The sequence below is a fragment of the Zingiber officinale genome, chromosome 5A, assembly GCF_018446385.1.
Source record: "Zingiber officinale cultivar Zhangliang chromosome 5A, Zo_v1.1, whole genome shotgun sequence".
In the NCBI taxonomy this organism is placed as follows: Eukaryota; Viridiplantae; Streptophyta; class Magnoliopsida; order Zingiberales; family Zingiberaceae; genus Zingiber; species Zingiber officinale.
This window is the reverse complement of record NC_055994.1, coordinates 58500937-58507669: the sequence shown is the minus strand read 5'-3', so window position 1 is coordinate 58507669 and position 6733 is coordinate 58500937. Positions and strand designations below refer to the sequence as shown.

General features: G+C 38.7%; 1 non-coding gene across 1 annotated transcript; it reads left to right on the top strand.

Annotated features, from left to right (window-relative positions):
• The first annotated feature begins 5466 nt into the window (after positions 1 to 5466).
• On the top strand, positions 5467 to 5572 carry LOC121983556. Its single transcript, XR_006112596.1, has one exon. It is a non-coding gene; the product is annotated as a small nucleolar RNA R71 (small nucleolar RNA).
• The last annotated feature ends 1161 nt before the right edge of the window (positions 5573 to 6733 follow it).

The following is a 6733-nucleotide window of genomic DNA, read 5'->3' as shown; positions in this document are numbered from 1 at the left end:
TGGTTCAGGTAGGGCACCTTCTTCCCTTTGCTTTGCTCATAGATTTGGCTTTAAACACGAAATCTTCACCAATTTCGACTCCTGTGTACAGAAAATGCACAAAAGCAGATCTCCGAACAAAGAGAGTAAATATGCTAAAAAGGAAAGCTGAAAGTACGAAAATGCATAGATCAAGCATGCTCAATGTGAATGTGCGTCAAAACATGCCAATAAGTGTATACAATCTACGCACATCACACCCCCAGACTTAAACCTTTGCTTGTCCTCAAGCAAAATGCTGCAATCTACATTCATATGTTCTACAACACATTCATAAACCATAATGTACTTTCCTAACTCTATCAAAAAGTTTCACTAACAAGCATGATCATGAAAACAAAGTCAAGTATGGCTCAAGCATAAGTATTTTGTGCACAGTGCAAAGACAACTCAAAACTCTTCAAGTTTCAATCTATGTCCTAGTCAAGTCGTCATCAAATTTAAATTCCTAATGTTTCCAGTGATGGACAAGTAACCAGTGATAGACACTTAATTGCCAAACACTTGGTTCATATTTCTCAATCAACCCATGGTCTCAAAAGCGTGCTCAATCTCAAGAGAAGTTAAGCAGTCATTTCCCCAGTAACCTAACTCGGTCTCAAAGGGGTGACTTGCTAGATTCCACTCATGACAACTATTTTTTATATCTCATATTCACTTTTTTTTCATTATTTTTTTTTTCAATTTTTTTCCATAAGCATTTGCATTGTGCAAATCTTATTTCACAAGTGTACTTTTAGCACAAATGTTGGAATATTTTGATTTTTCCAAATGAGTTTGCATAAGTTGAACCTCATCCAGTAACCAAAATGAAGTTTGAAAATTACCATGGAAACCAAGTTTTAAACAAACAAGATGAATCATGACTATTTCAATGATATCAACCATTCAAGCATCAAGTCAAAGTGTAGTAAAAGTAAGATCCTTAAGGTCAAGCCAAGACTAAAACTTATCTCCAAAAGATACTTAGCTTATTTCATGCTACTCAAGATAGAGAAAAGAGGTACACCAGGCATACTACTAGCATCATTTACAACATAATGAATCTAGATAATGAACATGCTAACATTTTATCTTGAAGACAAGAAAGCATATAAGTGAAGTTTGATGTTCTCAAGATGTATGCCACAAGATTTCAAAAGATAATCAAATGACTATCAAAACAAACACTCAAGCAAGACAATCAAAATAGAATGCAAAATAAAAGCTAGACATGCAGAAAACAAGAAAACAAGCAAAAACTGAAAACAAGCAAAAACTGAAAACTAGAACGCAAAAAGAAATCAGGTTTGACACCCCCCCAAACTCAAACCTTTCATCGTCCCGATGAAATCAATATGGTGGAGGTGGAGGTGGAGGGGGACGAGGAAAAGGGTGCCTACGACGTGGCTGACTAACGGGAAAACTAGGAAAACCTAGAGTTTCACTCAGGATTATATGATACTCAAACAAAGCATCTACTTGTTGGCTAGTGACACTCATGCTTTGCATAAAATCTCTCATTCTAGCTTAATCCGTATCATAATCCTGGACAAATTCGGCCACTTGACCCTGAAAGTTCCTTGTAAACTGAAAGTGCTCTTGTACTTCTCTAAACTGATTATTTGATAAGGAGAAGCAGCCTTCCAACATTCTTCATTGGGCATCATGCTTCTCATGAAGTGATTCTAGAGAAGTACGAAAATCAGAAAAGTCAAATCTGGAGGGACCTGTACCATAGGCAAAAGAATGCCTAGCAGGATCCGGATGTCTGGAAGGCTGTGGGTATCCAGATGTCGAGGGCTCAATGTGCGGCTCTGTGTCTCCGGATATAGAGGGAACATTTTCGGGGTCGACATCGGTGATTACCCAATTAGCAGGGTTGCGAATAGACGTTCGTTCAAGACAAGGAAGAGGTAGACGAAAACCATTCCTCCTAGGAAATGCAAACTCATTCTCATCCCAAACAATCATCTTCATGGCAAGACATGTATCCATGTCAATCATATCGTTGCCATGAATAATTTCTAACCCTTCTAAATCAAGTTCCAAGTTAATGACTACTTGGGTAATCAAACCACCAAGCACTATTGATCCCGAAGATGCCCTCGCAGTTCTCACTAAGGTTTGTAAGAAATGAAAACTGGAATCAAAATCAACCTTATCATAATTCTATATAGATATCTAAAAATAGGGTTTTGCATGTGAGAAGCCTTGGCTCTAGAGGGCTCATAAGGATGATCTAATCCAGTAATTGAATTCCAAAAATGGTTCCAATTAAACCTAGAATCAAACCTTCGAGAGTTACCGGAAGACAATCCAAAATAAGTATTAAAGTCACTAAATGTCCATTGAAATTCTTGATTCATTAATCTAAAAGTTATTTTGCCAACATAATCGTCCTCATTGGTAAAATGGACATCTAACGAACTCAGAAACTCCAGAACAAGGCGAGGATAAGTTGGTAGATGTGAGTACAACATATCACTCCAATCTAAGAACCTTATCATCCAATCTATATCGTCCCTAATTCCCATCATATCTAAAATAGTTGGGTCCATATACCGAGTACACACAATCTTTTTATTGACAAGAATTGCAAATCTAGTTATTTGATCATCATTTCTAAATACAATATTGAATTCATTGTCATTACCTTCGTCGCGTGATGTCCTCTTTCCCTTGCCTTTGACTGGTTGTTTCCCCTTGTCCTTGCTTGGCTCCTTCCCTTTGTCTCCACTTGAACCACCACCTCCCTTGCGTAGTTTCTTCAAAAGATTGGACATAATGTCTAGCTTAAGTAGGGGTGGGTACTATTTATGCTTAGAGGAATTAGATCTTGAGGAAATGAGTCTCAAAGAACAAGATCTTAGGTTAAGGAAATGGAGATCTTAGATCTAGGAGAAGAGAAGGATCTAGATCTAGGAGAAATTTATGAAGAAGAGAAGGGTTTAGAACTAGATCTGAGAGAACTTGGAAGAGAGGTTTGAGGAAAGAGGAGTTTTGGAGAGAAGGTGGTGCAAAGATGAAGGGGGTGTGTGGGGGACACGGCCTGGATCTGGCCATGTATAGTAGACAAGGCTTGGCAGAGTTTCCCCACACGGGTCTTGTAGATCTACACGACCCTATCCCTCTCCTTCTCAGGTTGAGTCACACGGCCGTGCCAATTGGCACAGCCATCTCCTTCTTCCTCACTGGTATCCATGCACGGCCGTGTCTAGGACACGGCCCCAACAACTTCCTCCTTTGGATTCTTCACATGGTCGTGTCGGAGACATGGCCACATACCTTCTCTTCTCTGGAAACTCCACACGGTCATGTCATGTAGACACGGCCCAAGCATCTCCACTTTCTGCACTGTAAGCCTGGCCATGTGCAACACACGACCATGCTCTATTTTGCTCCAATTGACACTTCTCCTCCATTCTAGCTACTCCCACACTTCCATGCCCATGAAGAAGTCATGGCCAACTCATGGAAGTGAAATTTCAACCTGAAAATAGAACAATAACCAAGTAAAAACACTAACAAAGAAGAATAGAGACATGAAATGAAATTAACTGAAAAGAAACCCTTGGGTTGCCTCCCAAGAAGTGCTTGTTTAAGGTCTTTAGCTCACCAATCTAATTACTCCTCTCTTTTCTTTGCCCTTGGAGGGCAAACATATTTGTCATTTTTGTTGGGAGGTCTCCTCCCAACATCTTCCACCACATAGTTATCTTCATTTGGTGGCCTTACATGAGGATGGAAATTCCATTCCTCCAATTTGTAAATGCTTGTCCAACTACAAGCATTCAAGAGAGAAGAGACATGGTTAGAGGCTTTAGACAAATCATATTCCAACCGTTCCTTACCAATCACCAAAGAAAGTTTATGATTTTTAACATCAATAATAGCTCTTGTTGTAGCAAGGAATGGTCTTCCCAATATGATAGGGATTTTTGGGTCCTCCTCCATGTCTAACACAACGAAATCAGTGGGAATTATACTCCCACCTACTTCTACCGGCACATCTTCCACAATACTCATAGGGTACCTGCAGGAGTGATCAGCAAGTTGTAGTGCCATGGTAGTAAGTTTAAAGTTTTTGAGACCTAACTTATTACAAATAGAATAAGGAATGAGCCTAACACTTGCCCCCAAATCACAAAAAGTTTTTTCAATAAATTCAGTTCCTATATTGCAAGGAATATAAAAGCTTCCGGGGTCCTTCAACTTTGGGGAAGTATTCTTTCCCAAAAGAGCGCTGCATTCCTCTGTAAGTGCAATGGTCTCTATGTCTCCTTTCTTTCTCTTATTCGACATGATGTCCTTCAGGAATTTGACAAACTTGGGCATTTGGAGAATTGCATCAATAAGTGGTACCTCCACACAAATTTCTTTCACCTTCTCCAAGAATTTACCAAACTCTTCATCTTTCTTTAACATGATCAATCTTTGAGGAAAAGAGACTGCTATATTTTGATGGTTGAGTGGAAGAGTCTCTTCAACCTTAGTGGTACTCTCCTCATCAACTTGAATCTGATTTGGTGATGGAGGAGAGATCTCTTCTTCATTGCGCATCCCTTTTGGAGCAGTCACTTGGGGATCTCCCAAGGTCCGTCCGCTCCTAAGCTCAATTCTATTACAGTGCTCCATGGAATTAACATCAGGCTTTCCTGGTAATTGTCCTGGTGCTCTAGAAGATGAGGAAGCTAGTTGGACAATCTGACTTTCCAAAATCTTTTGATGTCTATCAGAATTATCCATTCTCTGAGTAAGCTTCAAAATGTCTTGTTTCATTTCGTTCTGAGCTCGTTTCATTTCATTCTGACTGGACATAATTTCTTCAAACATCTTTTCAATTTTGGACATAGGAAAGCTTTGAGAAGATTGTTGCTAAAAATTTTGTTGCCCGAATTGAAAATTAGGCCTTGCCCCCATGGATGATCCTTTATCTTGGTTATTTCTATAAGGGAAATTAGGATGACTCTTCCATCCAGGGTTGTAGGTATTTGAGTAGGGGTTGTTCTGCCTCTGATTGTAACCCATGATTGCATCGCATTGCTCTAATTGATTGTTTTGTGCAGTTATAGCCCCCAATGGACATGAGTCACTTAGATGTTCAGAACTTCCACATACTTTACAAGAAGCAACAATGGCATTGGCTGTGTTTGAGCTAGCTCCCATATTCTCAAATTTTTTTGTAAGAGCATCCAGTTTTGCAGTCAACAAGGTCACTGCATCAACATCAAATTTCCTGATGCTTTTGTTGTTGGGTTCATACAAGAATAGCCACCACTTCTTTCATTAGCTCATTGATGGTGGTTTTGTGCTATGCTCTCGATTATCTCCTCGGCTTCATCTAAACTCTTGTTCATAAGTGCCCCTCCAGCAGCTGAATCAAGGGACACTTTTGTGTGATAGTTGATGCCGTTATAGAACGTGTGTAGCACTAACCATCTTTCCAAACCATGGTGTGGGCATTGTCTGAGCAAGTTATTGTATCTATCCCATGCTTCAAATAAAGATTCTAAGTCCGCTTGTTTGAAGCTTGTAATAAGATTCCTCATATGAGCTATTTTGCTAGGGGGATAGAATTTGTCAAGAAATTGTTGCTCTCATTGTTCCCATGTGGTGATGCTATTTGGAGCCAAAGAATTTAACCATTGCTTGGCTCTATCTCTCAAAGAAAACCCAAACAATAGTAGACACACTGCTTCTGAAGGAACACCATTCATTTTTATTGTACCGCATATTTCATAGAAGACCTCCAAGTGTTGATTTGGTTCTTCATGCGGTCCTCCACCGAATTGATTTTGCTGCACCATAGATATGATTGTAGGTTTGATCTCAAAATTATTTGCCTCAACTGAAGGCCTTGAAATACTAGATCGAAGCCCCTAGCATAAGGTGCTGCATAATCCTTTAGTGGTCTGTTCGCCATAATAGCGTGTTCTTGTTCTTCTTGTTGTTTTTGTAGAATTTTTCTTCTATGAAATGTTCTGTCTATCTCAGGGTCTAAAGGAAGAAGTTCTCCTACAAAGTTAGATCTTCGCATACACAAGAACAAGATGACAAGATATGTTTACAAAAGAAAAAGACAGAGAAAGAGTAAATAAAAAAAAATAGAGAAAAGTTAGATTAGAGTGCTAGAAATCAAGAATGCAAAGTTAGAATTAAAATTAGAATTGCAACAAAAGGAATTATCAAGAATGTTATTCAAGAAAGGAAAAACTTATGAAAACAAAATTCTAAAAGTTAGATTACAACTATGCAAATGAAAAGAAAGAAAGAAAAGTTATGTTTAGTCTAACTCAATTGATAATTCCTAATGTTATAGCGCAGTCCCCGACAACGGCGCCAAAAACTTGTTCGCTCTCCGTAAGTGTACGGAAATGTCGCAAGTAATATAAAAGATTATCGTATCCACAGGAAATGGAATAAGCACTAGAAATGTTTCAACACGAGTTAGCCAAACAACTAATCAATTGGTTTCCAAAAGCTAAATGTAACTAATGAAAAGTAAACATAGAAATGAAAGATCAACAAACAAGATTATGGGCTATGATAAAGGAATGTTTTAGGAGTTTTGGTTTCTTTGTAAGATTCCTCAATGTAAATGATCTACCAAACCCTATTTCTCAGTTGTCCAACATTTATAGAAGGTTGCCGGTTCTCTCTTGCAATAGACAACCGGCTTAGGACTGAAATCTATACCTAAATGTGATCAATT